The sequence below is a fragment of the Lissotriton vulgaris genome, chromosome 9 (genome assembly GCF_964263255.1).
Source record: "Lissotriton vulgaris chromosome 9, aLisVul1.2, whole genome shotgun sequence".
In the NCBI taxonomy this organism is placed as follows: Eukaryota; Metazoa; Chordata; class Amphibia; order Caudata; family Salamandridae; genus Lissotriton; species Lissotriton vulgaris.
The window spans coordinates 874,155,066-874,176,448 of NC_141697.1; positions in this window are offsets into that span (position 1 = coordinate 874,155,066).

A 21,383-nucleotide genomic window follows, 5' to 3' on the forward strand; every position below is an offset into this window, starting at 1 on the left:
CCATGGTTAAAATGTCATCCAAACCTAGATGGGAGTACCTTTTTTTCAGCCCCCACCAAATACTGGTTAGGCTGGATTACTTTTTAATCTCGAGAAGCCTGATGGATAGAGCAAAGGTAGATAGGGAACCGAGGATTATATCAGACCACAACCCATTAGTACTAACTGTAATAATTGGACAAAAGAGGAATAAAGAGCTGAGACAGTGGACTTTTGATAGATCACTACTACAGGACCAGTGCTATAGGGATAGAATGAGCAACTGGATTAAGGAATACTGGGAGATAAATAAGGGCACATCAACACCAGGGATAGTGTGGGATGCTTTTAAAGCTGGCATAAGAGGGGAAACTTTGAGCTATGTTATTAAGATGCAGAGAGAATTAAAAGCAAAAGCTGAAGAAGATACTAAATTAGTTAGGGAAGCAGAAGAAGCACTTATTTTAGCCGTATCCTCACACTCCCCTATTGACCAGATCTTACTAAAAAATAGTTGCCCTTAAATCGGAAGCCCTGGATGGGATGGCGAAAAAGACAGTGGAAAGATATATGGCAAATAAAGAAAAGGTTTATGAACTTAGTGAACGAGTAGGACACATACTGGCTGTACGAGCCAGGCAAAGGGAGGGATTGGCTGATATTACGGAGATTAAGAATTCTCAGGGGGGTATAGTTAAGGAAGCTGAGCAGGTTAGAGAGGTCTTTAAACAGTTTTACACGGAACTTTACGCACAGGACGGTCAGGAGAAGGAGGAAGATATAAGAACTTACTTAAGTGAGGTAGAGCCCCCAGCGATAGTAGAGCAAGACAAAAATAGTCTGGAAGAGATACTGCAGTTGAATGAACTGGTTGTGGCCCTGAGGGATTTACCATCTGGGAAAGCAGCTGGCCCGGACCAGTTGCCAGTAGAATTTTATAGAACTTTTCAGTCATCACTATTAGAAGAAATGTTTAATGTGATGCTGCTAGCACAAAAGGGTGAGTCTGTTCCAGAGTCATGGGGAGGTGCAGATATAATTGTGATTCTTAAAAAGGGCAAACCCACAGACGTTCTGGGGTCCTACCGCCCCATTACTTTAATGAACGCAGATGTCAAGGTGTTCTCCAAAATTCTGGCAAAAAGATTGTCAAGGGTAATAGAAACACTGGTAGTTCCATCACAGCACGGTTTTATTCCAGGAAAGGGAACGACTCAACACATCAGGCAAGAATTCACGGCATTTGAGGCAGCAAACACTCTAAAAGATCCTACGGCTGCTCTGTTTTTAGATGCTGAAAAAGCATTTGACAGGATTTCCTGGAGATACTTATGGGAAGTTCTGAGGTGGAATGGTATAGGGGCAGGATTCATAAAGGCCTTACAGACTTTATATATAATCCGACTGCCAAAATAAGGGTTAACAGAGGGCAATCAACTGCAGTTAAAATTCATAGAGGGACAAGGCAGGGGTGTCCCTCCTCCCCTCTGCTTTTTGCTTTATATCTTTATCCTTACATACGAAAATTAGAAGCTAACGATCAAATTCCGCCATTAGTTCTGAATGGATGTAGATTCAAAACATTAGCGTATGCCGACGATGTGGCTATCCTGACTGCACAACCTATAGTAGCTATTAGAACAATTGAAGCTGAAGCGGGGCGATTTGGACAATTCTCAGGGTATAGCCTGAATAGCACCAAAACCCAGATTGTTAAAAACCAGTGGGCAATATGTAATGACGATAGAGTGGTGGAAGCAGCAACCTACTTAGGAGTGCAAATTACAGCAGATATAGACAAGATTGTTAAAAGCAATTTGGACCCCTTGTTGGCTACTGCAAAGAGGGATTTGGAAAGAATGAATAATTTACACTTATCACTGGTGGGATGCACAAACATTATTAAGATGATGATTTTTCCTAAGTTCTTATATTTTTTTAGGGCTATACCCCTGTTGTTCGAATCCAGCTGGTTCAATAGTATAGAAGCCATATGTAATAGGTTCATTTGGGCACATGGTAAGACCCGGAGGGCTTATAGATTTATGACGCTACCTAGGGAAAAAGGGGGATGGGGTGCACCTGATTTTCATTTATACTACATGGCTACTGTTTTGCAATATATACAGGGACTAATTGGGGGGAATGTTGATGATGTAAGAACACAAGATATGTCTACGAAGATCTACACTGTTGTACTAGGGCTAAATGCTTGTAATTGTTTTCTAAAATGTACAGACTCCAGTTATTTTAAAAGAACTAGGTTTAAAACTGTTAGGGCGGCAGTTACGATATGGAATGCCTTTTTAAAGAAAGTCAAAATGGGGAGATGTAATAGATATGTCCTGTTGCTCAATAACAGATCGCTCCCGGGGGAAATATTTGCTGATCAAACTATGCTAGACTGGGCAGCGAGTGGGATTACGCAAATAGGTGATTTGTTTGATCAGGAAGGCTTTAAGCAGTTCGCACATCTGAGAGAGGCATATGGTATAGGCGACAGGGGCTTCTTCAAGTATTTGCAGATTAGAAGTTTCTTAAAGAATAAATCTGGAGGGCCCGCAGGCTTTAATAAAATAGAAATAATGGAGAAAATTAGGATGTCAGGGGATTGCACAATCAGGTCTTTCTATGCAGCCTTGTTGAAAGAAAAGCAGGATGATTTAGAAAAATATAGTATGAAGTGGGCAGACAAATTGGGGGTTAATTGCAATCTATTCTATGAATCCTTAAACTTAGGCTGCACAATTTTAAGTGCTGCCCCTTTGCAGTCCTAGCATTACAAAACATTATATTTTCTCTATTATACGCCTGAGAAAATAGCAAAATGGGGCGGGAACACAGGAATAAATTGCCCTCGATGTAATGAGTTGGAAGCTGATAGCATTCACATCTTTGCAACATGTCCACAGCTACACTCATTGATTAGGGAGATAGAGGGATTCCTAGAAAGATCTTTGGGGATTGTGATCTGTATTACACCATCTTGGATTATGTTAGGAGTGGCTGAACAGGATCAGGAACAACATGCAGAACTATTGTTTGTATTAATGGCAGTTTACAGACTGACAATAGCCCGGGCTTGGTTAGATAAAAACTCCCCTAAATTTCAAGACTGGTTGGCGACCACGTTGTATGCCCATAAGATAGAGGAAAACATCTATGCTCGGAAAGGAAGGAGAGGAAGATGTCTGGGGAGAAGAATATGGGAGCCTTTAAGTAAATGGAAAGAGAAGCAAAGAAAAGCTGATTAGGGGACGGTTGGGGAAAAATCCGGGGGGAATGGCTTTTTTTTTTCTACTTTTTTTTGTTTTCTTCCCCGTAATTGTATGAAGTCGATTGACTTATGGCTCAGATGTATTAAACCTTAAGTAGGTATAAGGTATTACAAAATTTGAAAATGAGTAAATTACTGTAAATTGTGTAAAGGTATTTGTGTAATTTGAAATGTGCCTTTGTTGATAAAGAAAAATAAAAACTTTAAAAAAAAAAATAAAAAAAAAGAGAATTGTTTGCCAGATACTCGGTTTCTCCTTTTTTTTCTCATTAAATTGAGTTTGAGGATATTTATCTATGTCTTTTTAACAAGTGTTTTCAATGAGGATGCTAGATTTATGATCCCTTTATATTTGTGTGTTTATATTTATAGATTCACAATGAACGGGAGGTTTTAACACCTTAGCTGCGTGTAAACATCCCTCCCCAGTGCTGCGCTGTCCATTGGAACCAGTGCTGAATGCACGTCCAATGGTCGTGCGCAGCACTGGGGAGGTAGCGCTGCTGACGACCGTTGGCCGTCAGCAGCACTTAAGGGGTTAATATTTCAGTCGTCATAAAGAAGGTGGAATAAGATAAAGCCTTCAAAACACGTCAACACACCTTTTTTGTTGCCATAAACCCAGCTGTATGGACATCGCCCTAGATGTTGATGGTCTACAAGATATCAGGGTGTGTGTATATGATTATAAACCTGGCATGTGGCCACTAAAGACAAAGATAATTGCCTGTGTTATCTCTCATGTTTTTGTTTTCTTTGGTTTATTGATTCTAATTGTTACTTATGTAATCAACTGTTTTTTTTTTATTTGAACAACTTGTCTGTGGTTATTTTTGAATATAAATGTTTTAATCAATATTTTTTAATATAAATGTTTTTAATCAAGTCTCTCCCTATTTTTTAAACTAATTTTAATAAATTAACTTAGTTAATTGCAAACACTATCGACCTTGAATGAGTATGTGTGCCAATATACTGTAGGCACCAGGTTGGCGGTGACCGTTATAAATGATTGTGGTGCGTATGCAGTTGATTGCTTACGTGTGATCAGGTGTGTATAAAAGTTTTTTTTTTAAATCCCAGTGGACATTTCCTTTTTAATTTGAGTTTAACTCTGGCCCTTTGGGTGACCAAGGGTACCTCTCTTTTCTTGAAATATGTCCAGTAGTGCCACCAATCAATAGTTTTTTGGATTGTTTCTGTTGCCCCCTTTAAAGATTGGGTGGATATTCAATCCGCACCAGGAATCCAGGACTGCCTGGTTAAGGCTGGCTGACCTAAAGAGAAGAACAAATTGATTTGCCCACGGATCGGGATAGGCTTTGAGCAGGGTAGAGTGGAGACTATTAGGGCCTGGAGCCTGATATACTCTTCCTTATGATGGTTTATAATGACTTTGTTTTCCAATCAGTTAGCTCGAATTGCCTATTGGGTGACCTCGGCCTGGGCGTGGTTGTAAATGGTCCTGTGACCAGAGAGGGCGCCATTCCGGTTTTTGCAACTGACCTCATCAATGCCCTCCAAATTTGAATAATTTGCTGGTGGCGTCTATGTCCATTGGCTGTTGTGACCATGGCAGAGTCCTTCGGCTGTGACTTGTCATTGCTCCATTAGTGTTGTTGTATAGGGTTTTTAAAGGTATTGTGACCAGACCTCCTCCCTTATAATATTAGTGTAGATCACAGTGTAGTCCTTATTTATTTCATAGATCATTTTCCAAAAAGCTTTGCAATATCTAGAGGTACACGCATGTAGCACTGTTGCCCACAAATTATAGTAATGTTGTTTCTTTGCCAGCCACACTGGCCTCTTATACTCTTGTTACATTTTTTTTTCTTAATTTGTTGTGCCTTATCTAGATAATTGAGTGTCAGCAGATGGTACTCCCTATTTAATGCTCTTTGTAATATTCTTTTTGCTAAAATTAGATTTTTTTACATCCAAGGTGACGCTTTCGGTTTAGTAGTTCATTGCAGTGTAGGAATTTTCTCACTGCCGCACTCTACTGTCAAGTTCTTACAGTACTGTTCCCAGTCAGTGATTGCACTCAGTGATTGCACTGAACTTTGTAATTGGATATTCATTTATAATTCCAAAACGTCCGCTAAATTTTCTTCTAGTCGATGTACTTGCCAGGGCAGCCACTTCAAGTTTTCTGAATTTGAATCAGAGATTAAAATATTGGCTGAGGTGTGACAGACCGGATAAAGATTTACTGTTATTATCTGCAGATTGTGGTTGCTGTCTTCGAGCTCTTCAATTTGAAAGTGATGTATTTAAAAAGTGCCCGGGAAGCAGCTATACAATTGGTGGCAGACCTTTTTGACATATATGTCCAGTTTGTCTCCTGGAAATCTCTCATTCATAATTTGTCGCCCAGATGCTAATAGCCATGAGGTGAGCTGTAAGTCTCGGTGCTCATTGTAACTTTTTAAGGGTATTGCCTGTTCCCGAATATTCCATACTGCATATTGTGCTGAAAAGTTATCACCATATTCTTGAGGTTTAATTTTTTTTGAATTAAAGTCCCCAGAGTTTAATATGAATTTAGCATTGTGTTTATTATGAATTTAGCATTGTGAGCAAATTTCCGAATATTGAGAGGATGGTATTGCTGCCACTTTTGACTTGTTTTGACTTGTTTTGGGTTTAGATAGGCATTCAATAGTATTGCTAGATTTTTTTAGGCTTTGAACCCAGCCCTCAAATGTAACTATTTTAAGCCCGTTCTCTGGGAAGGAAATTAGATTAGCCTGAAGGAACATTTGCAGGTAGACGTACATTGCTAAACCCCCTTTTGAACTTCCCTTACGGCTTTGTCTAGTTGCAAGCTTCAAAAGTTCCATAAACCCCCGGCAGTGGTACTGAGAAATCAGCCCATGTCTCTTGTAGCAGTATGATTTGGAACTGCCTGAGGAAGCCTACCACCTAAGAGTTAGTGACTCTGTAATGAATTGCAGGTATAGTTAATGAGCTGATAGAGAATAAAGGTGCCCCTGATGCCATTTTCGTCACTTGTCTGCTTTTTGACGACATTCAATTAAGCTATGTTCTCCCATTTAGGATTCCTTCGTATTTTCCAAAATGAGAAGAGCCAGAACCTAGTGTACTCAGCTTTACTTTTGAGAATGAGAGGGCCCTCTTTTAGACTGTCCAGGCTTTTAGCCTGAAGGAGCTGAGTTTCCATGTTCTAGATCTGCTCTAGAACCTTGAGTCAATGGTACTTTTTCTCAGCGTCAAAGTAAGGGGGGAGAGAAATCGTTAGCAGGTCAATCATTTCAGTTTCAATTCACTATGACTCTTAAGGATCACAGACTACCGAATAAGATTAGTTGATTTATTACAAAGACAAGAATATCTGGACATACAGACACTCCAAGATGAGGGCGTAGAAATACATTAGGACTAATATAAAGCCAAATCTGCGGATAAAGTTTAGGCGGTGCAACATGCAAAAGATGATTAGTTTGTGAATAAGGATACAATAAAATGTTTGTGGGTATAAAACTTGAATCTGTCCCTACACTAGCAGTAACATCACATCCCTACATAGCATTCGACCAGGCAAGATCAGTTAAGGTGTCAGCGTGTGAAGCCTTCCTAAGAAGTCTTCAAACATTAGTTGGGTCAAGTAGCATGAAGTTACTAATATAGAGCTCATTCTAAGATGCTCTCCCTCTCAAGGCAAGGCAGAAGTCCCCAGTCACTTTTCTTAACTACAATGCATCAATAGTTAGTATCCCAGTTAGTATCGCAATTCAGTCAGGCCACCTCCTCATAGGTCATTTTCCAGAAGGCAGCGATGCTCCCAAGCTTGACGAGAGGACCTTTATTCCAAGGCTCCCTCCGATGAGAAAGTACAACAGTTCACCACCATCAGTATCAATGTTCAATGTATCCTCTTCTCTCCATGCCTAACTCCTAAAACAAAGACATTATTCTAACTAACAATGATGATTCTTCCACCTGCAACAGAAATGTGAGAAATAACAAATCCAACATGCACATGAAGTTCAACTATGAAATCAAATGGGAGAGCTTCCAGGGAAAATGGATTTCATGCCTACAGTATTCAGCTAACATAAGAAAATGGCACACAGTCATTATGAAATTATATATAAAATAAACACTCTATATTAAGCACTTCTAAATTGGGAGTTACGTAAGCAAATCAAATACATGAATAATTGTCAGCACGTTTCTGCAAATTAATGTTTTCAGCTAGTTACAATGTGGATTTCTTCATGCTTACATTGAAATGTCCCTAATACACCACGATTCCTAATATTACAGTTCACGTTTTAATATCTCATGTTAATATAACAAAGGTATATATGCGGGTGTGGACTACTCGTAATTATGAAACACCCCTACAAATAAAAAGTGAATTTTGAGCTACATCAATTCCCTCCTCTGAAGACATGTGTCATCACACTCATCACAACTCTCTGTAGAGAGTACCGATCTAAATAGATGTAGTAGCCAGTATGCCCTGTCAAAATCTTTCCAAGCCCTTAAGATTCTCATAGTCACTGTCCTGCGGTCTCTCCATTCTCATTTCTCTCTCTCTAATGGAATTTTCTGCTTGCCTAGACTGGTGCCACTTGTCGGACCTCACTATTCCCAATAATAAGATGACCCAGACACGACCACCACTATTGGTTTCAAGATATAACCAAGGATTCCTTTCCCAAGCTTCGCAAGCCAATTTCTAACCTTTCCAAACCCTTTTCCAACCTTATCCCAGACTCCCTCAGTTGCCAAATCATGTATCTCATGATGTATCTCAGTGATGTTACTTATGCACTTCCTCAGATCCTTACTGTGGTCTGGGTTATAAGTGCAACACTGTTGGACCTTCAACATTTCACACACTCTGCCCTCTTTTGCTAATAACGAGTTTAAAGCAAGACGGCTTTGCATCACTATAGCTCTTATCGAAACCATCTCTCCATCTATAAGCAACAGCACTGAGCTGTAATGACTGACAACTTATCTTCTATAGTTGAAAACGTTCTAATTTTTACATTATTTAAGACCACTCCCAAACTAGGTATCATTGCACCAAACATGTCTCCTTCAATCTCCCCTGCACTTGTTCCAGGTTTTTCTCTATGCGATGGCTTCCCTTGCAAACTCTTCAAATCTTCTACGTAATATATCTTTGGAAATACAACAGCTACATACCAAGTACTATACCAATTGTTCGGCAGTTTGACATATGCATTTCTCCCACATACAAAGTATACATTTGGCACCACTTATACCGCTTCTTGCAAGAACATTTTGGAAGAAACATGAATCAGAAATAGATGATCACATGCACTTTGTCCCACAAAAATAGTGTCATAACACGTTGTCCATTGCAGAGCTTGCCTCGTTGTTCACAATCTAGAGCTATTGGACCGTAACTTCCCTTAGCCTTGTGGGCTAATTCTTCCTCGGTCCATTTGAAAACTTCCTCCCTACTATCAAGTTTAACTGTTAATCCCCTATGTCTATCTTCTACTTGATCTACAAACGTGTCCTCTATTTCTGTTAATGTACAGGTTAAATTGTGTCTATGTGCATAAGCTGTGTCTAGTGTAATAGTAGGTACAAAATACTTTCCTATTCTCCCTTCCTTCTTATAGTAATTGTATTTGTTCAGATGTTTGTAAACTGGAACTTCTGAAAGCAGCAAATCATATTTCGAGAAATAGTACTCGTAATGACCTTTTCCATAAAACATACTAAGAAGCAAACTACCTGATACCCTCTCGGCCGAGGTAGGCAATTGCATGCACACATAACAATCTCTCACATCCATAGTGTCCACATACTCATACAGAAATTTTGCATAAGCATTCAGAGTATAATCACCGTTAGACAAGTCTACATGTATTGACCGACTAGTTTGCTCTATTAAAACACTATCAGATCCTAATATACCCTATTTTGTGCTAGAGGTGATAGGTGTGGGTGTCCCATGTACTCCATCTCCCTTAACCTGAGCTTTGTGTGAACGTATAGTGTAGCTGATGACGACTACAGCTATTATTATAAATACTCCTATAATAAGTGTAAGTTATACATTGGTGCCTACGGTTCAGATTTACAAACTCCATTTTCAAATTGATTCGGATTGTAGCTGTAAGAGGATTAATGCAATGTCTCTTTCTCTCACCTCTTACTGTTATGCAATGAAGTTCATGAACAGTTTCTTGAAATCTTGGAAAACAGTTATCAGTCTCTGGCACAATATTTACACAACTTGAAAGACTTTCCTAGCCCTTTTTCTTCTTCTACAGAAAAGGTTTTTTTTAATTCTTCTTCCACTTTGGCCTAGGTTATCTTCGTAAGCAAAGGGGTTTTTATTTACAGTTCAAAGTTCAGTTTACATCTCTTATGAGATCAGAGCCTACGTTATCGATGACTCGCTGCAAAAATTCAATTCAGAATGCTGCAATCTCCTGAGGCAATGGCTATTTCCAAAAGGTTGGAAATGTGAGATCTTCCAAAATCAAGCTCTGTAAACCACTCAGTCTTGGTGGATATTGTACAGTCAATGTCAAAACACCATTAGCCTCTGCTCCAGGAACTCTCAACTCGATCTCAATTATCAGTATAGATGTCCGGTACCTCACTCTACCAGGCATTTGTAGCAAGGAAATTCCACTCCGGAAAGGTGTATCTCTGGCACAGCACTCTTGCCCTCCTCGATCTGCTCAAACTCCCCTGAGCTTGTTCTGACTCACTTTGGTCGGGTTCAGATGATTCAGTTATTGGAGCAAGATCTTGCTTGGATGCAAGTCTCAGGTGTTGCCTTATCGGACTCAGCAGCCACAATTCCCTTGCAGACTCTGTCTTCTTTGGTAACACACAACCACGTTCCACACCAGTCTCTTCAGCTGAGTCAGACTCTAAACCATTCGCAATGTTACCGTCTCCCTCAGAGTCTATACCTGGGCCTTGTGTAGCTTGACCCCCCTCAGCTCGACTAGGTATCCGGGCCCTTCAGGAACCTCCACAGCTTGTTTTGTCTTCCCCTGGGGGTCTTGAAACCACGACTGGAGTCATTTCTGGGAGAGGAGCTATTTCTTCTGAGGGCCTTGAGATGAGTGTGTGAGTCATGTATCCAGGGAGGCAGACCTCCACACTTCACAGCAGTGTTCCTCACTAAGATCCAGTGGTACGGACCATGCCACAGTGAGTCAAGACAGCTCCTCCTTTCATGCTTTGGGACCAGGACCCAATCCCCCGGGCCCAAGTCATGGCAGAGGTCCTTTGAGGTTGGTGCAGTTGCAGCTTCAACCTGGTGAGACACAAAACAAGCCACATCAGCTAATCCTTTCCAGTAATCTAGAACGGATCATCAGTGATGTTAATTAACGCTGTAGATGCCACTGCAGGTAAGGGCATCGCTCTCCCCATGATGATCTCAAGTGGGGATATCCCAGTCCTCCTGTCTGAAATGCTGCACAAGCTCATCAAGAAGAAAGGCAATGCGTCAGGTCATTTCAAAGATGTTGAGGCACACACTTTTGACATTCTCATCTTTAAAGTCCCATTAATCTGCACCACCATTCCTGACGCTTCTGGCCTAGAACTACAGTGCAGTCTCGATCAACGTTTAAGGCAGTGCACAACAGCTTCATGATCTCATAATGGAAATGCGGCCCTCTATCCAACTCCAATGTAGTTGGAAACCCGAAGCGCAGGATAAGCTCCCTCAACAATAACTTTGCTACTGTGAAGCTATCAAACCTTCTAGTCGGATAAGCTTCCAACCACCTTGAAAATATGCACACACCAACCAGAATGTATCTCAAACCATTACACACAGGGATTTCAACAAAGTCCAACTGTACTCGGTTGAAAGAACCTCCCAACCTTCTAATCTGACTCAAAGCAACCACAGGTTTCTTTCAAGCATTCATCGGTTGACACGTGACACGTCGATGATACACTGTATTAGCATTCACATATAAGTTCAAATTGAACCATGTTTGCCTGAACAATCTCACCATTGTATCTCTCCCTATTTTAGCTGCTCCATGAATCTGTCTTGCCATAGGACTCCGTAAGCAATCCGGCAACACTGCTCTACCATCAGTTGAAACCCAAATGTCGTCTCCCCTCTTTTCACATCCTGCTTTGATCCAACCAGTCTGTTGTTGATCTCATGCTTCTCCCTGCAGACGCCTGACCTCATGCCAGGTATCTGGAATAGCTAGCATCATGTTGAGCCCAGTCCTTTCTGTGCTCTGGCCAGAATATTCCCCATTAAAAATACATGCATGAATGGCACAAAGACAGGCAACTTTATCAGCGCATTAATTAACCACATCATAAAGTCTTTCCCTTTCGAGTGGGCAGCGCATTTTCAATAGCCTTTTATTTTGGTCGCTGCAAGGCTTCCAACAGTTGTCTCACATATTTCTCATTTCTTATGAGAGATCCTGATGATGTTAGGAACCCCCTCTGTGGCCATAGCTGTCCAAAGTCATGAACTACTCCAAAATATACTGGCTATCGGTATAGATGGTGACTTGGATTTGCTCAGTGACAAGGTATTCACGGGTCAAGGCAATGATTTTAGCCACTTGTGCGGAGTATACTCCCTGTAACCAAGCCGCTTCCATAAATGCAAAAATGGTACAGACAGCAAAAGCTGCTCCCAGGTAACCCTCATTGTCCCTTAAACACGAACCATCAACAAAAAGGATTTGGTCAGAGTCCGGCAATGGTTCATCAACAATGTCAGGTCTCGATTTGGTAGAAAGTTCAGTTACATCCAGACAGTCATGCATGGTCCTCACAATCTTTCCCATCAGCATTTGGAATAGGCAACAAGGTAGCAGTATTTAAGCCAGAGTATCGCTTCAGGGTGAGGTTTTCAGCTGCCAACAAGATTTGTTCATACCTTGTTAGCCTTTTATTCGGTAATTCTGTGTTTTGGTTCTCATCATCAGAAGCTCAACTGAATGAGGAACATATACAGTAAGTGGATGACCCATCACAATGCTTTCACATCTTTCAGAGCTGACACCCATTACAGCAACTGATCTGAGACCTCAAGGCAACGCTGAAGCTACAGGATTTAATGTAGCTGAGAAATAAGCCACTGGTCTACGGACACCCCCAAGTGTCTGGGTGAGTACAGAAAGGGCACAACCCTCCTTCTCACAACAGAATAGTGAAAACACTTTGTTGTAATCAGGCATTCCCAAAGCTGGAGCGTGACAAAGGAACTCTCTTAGCTTCAATAAGGCAACTAAGCAATCATTCTCCCAGTGTACAGGACCACTCATATCTTTGTGAGTCAGCCCCTGTAAGGGCTTCGCCTTCAAGGAGAAAATCCAGATTTATTATCGGCAGTAGACAACCATTCTCAAAAACATCCTGACTTCCTTTTGGGTAGTAGGCGGATTCATTTGATGATTTCCTATATCCAGTCTGGTGACACTTTCCTCTTGCCTTTCTCAATGAGATGACCCAAGTACTGAACTTCTGTTAGGTAGTATTAAAGCTTGTTCGGCGACACCTTGAGTCTATTTTCAGCTAAATGGTTCAGTGAAGCAATGGTATCCCCCCTTGTAGCGACAGGGTAATTTTAGTCTATTTTCAGACTGGTGGTGACTATAATCCACTACCATCTCAGTCCTAGTTGCAGTTGCGTTCATTTGTAGGGCTTAACTATGCGCTTTGACAGGGTTTAGTGCCTTTTTCCGTTTTCTTGGGCCTACATGCCCGAAAGCTAGAGAGGAGCCATTTTGTAATTCTGCCTCGACTGTTCGAGGTGCTTGCAGGGTAAAGGTAGTGTTTAGAATTTAGCCTGTTATTCGCTAGTGTGGAACCGGTCAAGACTGGCCCTTATCAAAGGAATGTGTTTGTCTCTCCGGCTCTAGACGCAATACGCAGGTGGCCACTGTGGAAGGCAAAGGGGGCCGGGGACTGGTACAGGAATTTGGTGGGAGTCGGCCTAATACCGGAATTTTCCATAGAGAAAGAGAGCTCTATATTATCAAGGAGCGAGCAGGGAGACAGGGAGAAAGTAACGTGTGAAGTAGACAGAAGAAGTTGGTCCGAAGGCTGGTGCAGAGAGATTGATACCATCTGCTAATTGAAATCCTGAAGCGAAGAAGGAAAGTGACTAAGGGTCCTGTAGTGACATCATACAGGAGTGGCAGAGACTGAGTCCAGAAGAGGGTTTGAGTATTTTGGAACCATGGCAGCGTAGATGAGGCGTAGCCGTGCAGACGTGTATTCGTGAGCCATAGAAGGAGAGCAGAATCCCGAGACGAAGCAAGAGAGAGAGAGAGGGATCAGCTCCGCTGCTGAGATGGAAAGACACACGTCTAAGGTGAGGCGTTCTGAGCTTAGTGTAGAATATATCTAATCATTCATTCTTATTTCCCCTTTTTTAGGATACAGGTAGCGACTAACTTAATCCATGTTTCTTTTGCTCATTCTGTTATGCTGAATTGTAGAATAAAGATTTAATGTTAAATATCTTTGAATGTTGTTTTTATGAATGGTATTGACCTTTCCTTTTAACCAGGTGCTGACATACAGAAGGATGGGATATGCCCTTCTGAAAAGGTAACTGATGATGGAGGGAGAGTGTGAACTTCATTTAGGAAATAACTTTTAAAGGTGAATCCCCATTAGTGTAGATCGTCGGGTGACGTTACAGATACCGTCGGGTGACGTTAAAGATATCGTCGAGTGACGTTAAAGATATCGTCGGGTGACGTTAAAGAGACCGTCGGGTGACGTTAAAGATATCCTCGGGGGACGTTAAAGATATCGTCGGGTGACATTAAAGATATCGTTGGGTGACGTTAAAGAATATAAGATGAGGTAATTATAGGATAAGATATGGAATCCATTAGATGTTAGTGGTATATTTGACTATATAGGCTTGTAAATAGCTCTTTTTCACCTTCTCATGTGAAGTATTCTAGATATCATGTATATAGTGGCCTGAGAAGAGTGTGGTTACATGACGACTGGGTTAGCTACGGTTGGTAGTCTGCTTGGTCTGAGAATCCGGTTGTTACATTTGGCGTCACCAACGGTTTTCGATTGATGGGTGCGGGTACGCCTTCGTGATTTCGTATGGGGATCCGTGGGTTCTTGCCGTGTATGGTTTTGTATGTATTTGTATATATTTGTTTGATTGTACAGTTTTTTTTCTTATTTGATATTATTTTCATTTCATATTTTTCACTTATTTGTTTGATACGATTGTGAAATGTTTTCGAGAAAATCGAAACCATCTTTTCAGTTGCCTTTGGAAATTCCTGGTTGGGAGGCGTCTGCTTATGAGGCGCTTGCTCATGAATGGGCTAATTCTACTGGTTTGAGTGAGAACTGGAATTCATGTTTGGAGGATGCTGAGCCAGCTCAGGTGGTTGCGTGCTTGCAGAAAGTTCTGGTGGCAAAAGGTGATGAGCTTCCCATATTGGGAATTAGAGGTTGGATTTTATTAAATGCGTACAGGCTTGTACATGAGAAATGTTCTCGATTACAACGTGAGAATAAAACTTTGGAAGAACAGTTTGTTCAAGTTCAAAATGCTGTTACTCTTTTATGATGTCAGAATAGATTGCTTGCTGACAAGTTAGAAACGTATCAAGCTGTAGCCGAAAGGGCTGCTGTGCGCATTGCGAAATACAAATATAGACACAGACGTGGAGAGGTTAACACCAGAAAAGTGCGTATGGTTATTGAAAAGGCAGGGCTCGATTGGAACCCTGACGAGTGGGATGGTGACATTTGGAATTTGTCTGATTAATTTTCTTCGGCTAAAGAGAATGCTGCGTGTGTGCCTTCTCGCACTAGACGTCATTGTCACTCTAAAGATCGTACTGAGATTTCTGCTCAACAGATTTATCGACGTAAATTACAGGGCAATCCTAATGCTCCCCATGGTATTCCGCTTGACAGCTTGGAAGATTACACTCAACAAGAAATAAATGACATTTTGGAATGGTTCCGGCAAAAGTCAGGTGAATCCTTGCTTACTTGGATGGTTCGTCTTTTTGATTTGGGTGCTTCAGGAACTTTGTTGGATCGAAGTGATGCTGTGAAATTTTGTACTTTGAGTTCTGATCCTACGGTTCAAGAATGTTTTAGAAATTTCAATAACAATAATCAGACTAATCTGTTGCAGTTGGCAGTAGATGGTTGTGGTCACAAGTACCCTATTGAATCTCATTGGCCTCTTAATTAGAAGTCGTGGTATACTTTGAGAGATGCTTCTCAACGACTGAAAGAGGAAGTTATGAAAACTGCTATCTTTTCAGGTACGCGGATAGGTTAATGGATGGTTTGTTAAATGCCTCTGTGCGGAACAGAATCATTTGTACTTCTCCTGCTGCATACAAACAAGTGATGATGACTTTGTTGATTAATCAGACTGGTAATGCTTTGTCTGAAGTGATTGAGGCTGTGCGTGAACTTGGTGAGTTGGGTGAATGGATTAAACCTGAACGACAGTCTCGACCGGAAGGTCGCACCAATGACTACAGATTCACTAGACGTGACATGTTTCAAGCTTTAGTAAAGGATGGTGTGAAAGCCGATGACATTCATGATTTGCCTAATAATGTGTTATGGGCTATGTTTCGTAAGCGTGGTCTGGACAAGATGGAAGGAGCTAGAAAAGCCCGTAAACAGGACTATGATGTTAATCATTCTGATGGCAGTGAGGATGATGCTATGCCGCATCGAGTGAGAGGCAGAGAGAGTGGGAGAGAGAGAGAATGGGATAGGACACGAGATGAATCGTCTCATTCTAGAAGAGAGCGAGAGAGAGATAGAGAGGAGAAAAGAGATCATTCTGAATGCAGAGAAAGAGGAGAGAGAGATCAATCCCCAGAGGTGAGGTTGAGAGACAAAAGATCACGATCCCTTGAGCGGAGATCGCAATATTTTTCAAATGACAAAAATCCTTTTCATGAAGAGAAAGGGTATGAACGAGAGGCGACATTACCTAAACGATATGAGAGTCTTTATCCTGATTTGACTTGGGTGACAGAACACAGTAAATGAGACTAGGAAGTAGGTCAAGCTCCAGTACAAAATTGGGCTCGCAAAGATTACAGGCCTTATGTAGATATTGACATTTATTGGAGACATCAAAATGTACAGAGGGCCCGAGCATTAGTGGATACTGGAGCGGAGGCCACTCCAATTTCTGGAAATCCCAAAAAGTTTAAAGGACAGGGCTACACGATTACTGGATTAGGTGGTAAAGAAACCCCCTCAGTACAAACTAAACTTGAAATGAGAATAGGTAGGAACCCCCGAAAAGAGTATCATGTATTGGTGGTACCTCTTGATGAATATATAATTGGAATTGACATTTTAAAAGGTATGACATTGTATTTAGATGACAGATGTTACAAATTTGGACATAAGTATTACATATCAACAAAATCTGTGAGAGTAGGGCGTTTAAAAATACCTCCGATTCAAATTCCCCAAGCCACGAAGGTGGTTTCAATGAAACAATATCGTATTCCCGGTAGGCACGATGAGATCAGTGCTGCTATTCAAGACTTAGTGAATGCAGGAGTGGTAATTCCCATTACTTCGGCCTGGAACAATCCTGTTTGGCCGGTATGTAAAAGTGATAATTCCTGGCGCATGACTGTGATTATCGAGAATTAAACAAACATACACCTTCTCTGACTGTTGCAGTCCCTGATGTTATTACTTTAATTGAAAGAATCCAGAAACATTTAGGAACATGGTATGCATCCATTGACATTGCTAATGCTTTCTTTTCTATTCCAATTGCCCCCGAATGTCAAGAACAATTCAGTTTTACATGGAATGGACGTCAAATGACGTTTAGAAGTCTTCCCCAGGGCTATGTATATAGTCCGACAATCTGTCATCGGATAGTGGCAGAGCATTTAGATGAGGTGACTGTGGATCCAAACATTCAGGTGTGTCATTATATAGATGATATACTAATTCAAGGTGAGACACAAGATCAGGTGCAAATACAGTTAGACCGAATTGTTGCACATTTACAAAGCAAAGGCTGGGAGATTAATCCTGATAATTACAGGGTCCAGCGAAACATGTGAAGTTCTTGGGTATTCATTGGCATGAAGGGAATTGAGAAGTGATTCCACAAGTAAAACAGAAGATTGCAGAATTTGCAGTTCCTAAAAACAGAAAAGAAGCTCAAAGATTCATTGGTTTATTTGGCTTTTGGCGACAACACATTCCACATTTGAGTCAGATTCTGGCCCCTTTGTACAAAGTTACACGTGAAAAGAATGCGTTTGAATGGAACAGAGCACAACAAGATGCGTTTGATTTGGCGAAAGAAGCAATTCAACATGCTTTGGCTCTGTGGCCAGTGCATGATGGTGATGTGGACCTGAATGTATCTGTACAAGATACATATGCAAATTGGAGTTTATGGTAAAAGCAGGGTAAAACCAGAGTACCCCTAGGTTTTTGGACTAAAAAGTTACCTGAGGCTGGTGAGCGTTATACACCTTTCGAGAAACAGTCGCTTGCATGCTATTGGGCTTTAGTGGATACTGAGCAGTTAACATTAGGACATGATGTGGTTTTGAGACCAGAAATTCCTATAAAGCAGTGGGTTTTGAGTTCGCCGAAAACTCATAGGATTGGCCATGCTCAGGAAGTGAGCATCATAAAATGGAAGTGGTATATACAAGATCGGGCTCGTGTGGGCCCAAAAGGAGTTGCAATGCTACATGAGAAAGTGGCGCAGGCGCCGATGGAAGAGAGAGAGAAAGAGTTCTCCGTACCTATAGTACAGGAATCTCCTGTTAAGTGGGGTATTCCGTTCGATGATCTGTCCGTGGAGGATAGAAAACATGTATGGTTTACGGATGGTTCAGCCAGGTACATAGGAGAAAAGAGACATTGGAAAGCAGTCTCTTATAATCCCATGATTCAGAAATTGTTGAGCACCACTGGTGAAGGGCAAAGTAGTCAGTTTGCAGAATTGTATGTTGTGTACCAAGTTTTAAAACAAGAATTGCCAGGAACATGTCATATTTTTACTGATTCATGGTCGACTGCGAATGGATTGGTAGTCTGGTTACCTACATGGCAGTCCCATAATTGGACGGTCCTTAATAAGACAATCTGGGGTAAAGATTTCTGGCAGGAAATGTATGAATTACTTCCTCAAAGCAATGTGACAGTTTTTCATGTTGATGCTCATATGCCTATTGACTCACTTGACAAGTTATTTAATAACATTGCATATGAGAAATCTAAAATTTCTGAGGCAGTGGTGGACCAACAAAATTCTGATTTGGCGGGATTGGCGACATGGGCCCACCAAAAAACAGGACATCTTTGAGAAAAAATCACTAGCAGGTGGGCTACTGAAAGAGGCATTCATATTCCCCTTGATTTGATTAAAACAGCAATACTTCATTACCCTATATGTCAACATTCCCGACAAAGAGAGGTGCCTTGAATAGTGAAAGGTCAGTTACACCGAGGTAAATCCCCCACACAGGTTTGGCAGATCGACTATATCGGTCCTCTGCCTATGAGTAAAAATTGCCAATATGTCTGTACAGTTGTTGACACGTATAGCGGTTTCTTAATTGCTTTTCCATGCAAGAGTGCTACTCAAATTAATACGATGAAAACACTAGACTTGATTACATCATATTATGGTACTCCACTTCAGGTACAGTCTGACAACGCATCACATTTCAAAGGAAGATTGGTACAAAATTACTGTGCAGAAAACAACATTGATTGGGTGTTTCACATACCTTATTACCCACAGGCTGCGGGTTTGATTGAGAGGATGAATGGGTTGTTAAAAGATCAATTGTGCAAATTGTCGGATGGTACCTTAAAGAACTGGAGAGATCATTTATCAGATGCTTTATTGATTTTAAATAACCGACCTTACTTGTATGCAAACTCTCCTCTGATGCGTTTGTTTCCTCCTGTTGTTGATGTTCAGCCTAATTCAATTAAAAGTACCTTTTCCTATTGGGAAATCACTCCCGGAGCTTTGGCTCCACATAGAGCTACCCCTGGGTCCGCAGGCTTAGACCTGCATTCTTTGAAAATGATTGTTCTAAATATTAACAGTATTGTTATAATTGAGACAGGAATTGGTGTTCAAATACCAGCAGAACATTTTGGATTGATTGCCCCGAGATCTGGTTTAGCTTTAAAAGGCATCCAGGTGCTTGGTGGGGTGATTGATAGCGATTACCAAGGAGAAATAAAAGTCATCCTGTTGAATAGTGGCGATTCCGAAATAATGATTCAAGAAACTGATCGAATCTCTCAATTGGTCATTATGCCTGTTTTCAGTGGTGCGATTCAAAAGGGCACTGCTTCAACTCTGTTAACAATGCGTGGAACCGGTGGATTTGGTTCAACTGATAATCCTGGAGCTAGAGTGTGGGTGCAGTCACCAAATAATCCCCCTGAACAGGCCGAAATTATAGCAACAGGATCTGACAACACAATACTAGTGATGAGGCCAGGGCAGGAAAGCTGGGATGTAGTCCCAGCTGACAAATGTTATCTGCGAGAATGAGTAATGCCTTTTCTTTTTGAAATGCAGATCATTGCATGGATTGCTGCTGCCGGATGTGTCGTCGTTGGACTCCCTTTGGTCTGCTGCGCCGAGAGTCAAGAGAGCGCTCAGGACCGGATTAATCATGTGGACAGAGAACGTCGTTCCATTGCTTCGTGGGACATCACTACTAACTTTTGGATGCATCTAGCACGAAATATTATTAACTCTACTCACTTTTGCTTAACATCTATTAGATCTGTTAATGACCTCCTCACAACATGCCTTGTGGCTGTCCCAATTTCGACAGCCTCCCTTCTACATTTTTTCAATGTATCTGAAGTTTATCCTACGTTTATTCATTCGGATTTTTCGGGATATGATTATTGTGTTTCATGTACTACTCTGAGTGAACCAGAACCCCCATTAACTTTTAAAATTTTGACATACAATATCACGGAAAGTGACATTTGTAACAACATGACTTGCAACCGTAGATACATAGGCAAATGTGCCCAACTACGATTAAAACATTCTAATTCATTTTCTAATCACGAAAAAATTTTATGTGTTACCAGGACTCCTGCCGCGTGCACTTCAGTCCAAAATAATATGAGTTGTAAACGTTTTATAGTGACTGCAAGCCATTATTATCATGTGTTATTACCGTCCGGATGGCTATTTTCCTGTGGCAATGTGTCCTGGTCCTATATTCCAGCAAATATCTCTGGAGGTCCATGTGCTTTAACACGATTAAGCCTTTTGATGTTTTCCTCCGATGAGGTTGCATCATCCCACATAGCGCGTGATGCACCTCTACTTTCAAGAGACTGTGATTCTTCCTTACATTTATATTCCAAATATGAATATCTTAGTTTAGCTATTTCTATTATTGGTGTTCCTGCACTATCTGTTTATAATGCTAAAACCATAGGCAAACTTGCCTGATGGATGGTGAAATCCCTAAACAGTACTTCTGCTATTTTAACTGATTTATTATTAGATGCTCAAGGTGAGCGCCGTGCTATTTTACAGAATAGAGCTGCAATAGATTACTTACTATTAAAACATGACCATGGCTGTTCAGATTTTGAGGGCCTATGTTGTTTTAACCTATCAGATCAGTCCAAATCCATTAGGTCTCATCTTAATAAATTACATGAGCTGACACAAGAAGTTAGGGAACTGTTAGATGTAGGGTGGTTTGATTGGCTTTTTAATTGGCTGCCAGATTTACATTCTTTACGCCAGGTATTAGGTGGAATTTTCTTAGCAGTTAGTTTCTTAATTCTAATTTGTTGTTGTATTCAGTGTATACCATCCTTTTTCCGTATGTTCCGTCCACGAGTTATGGTTAGATCTTTAAATCTTGTTTCCTATTATTCTTCAACTGATATACATCCTGTTTGAGTTCCCTTTTTTGTCTTAATTTTTGACTTTCAATGTTAGTACATTTAGTCAGGAGTGGAATGTAGCGACAGGGTAATTTTAATCTATTTTCAGACTGGTGGTGACTATAATCCACTACCATCTCAGTCCTAGTTGCAGTTGCATTCATTTGTAGGGCTTAACTATGCGCTTTGACAG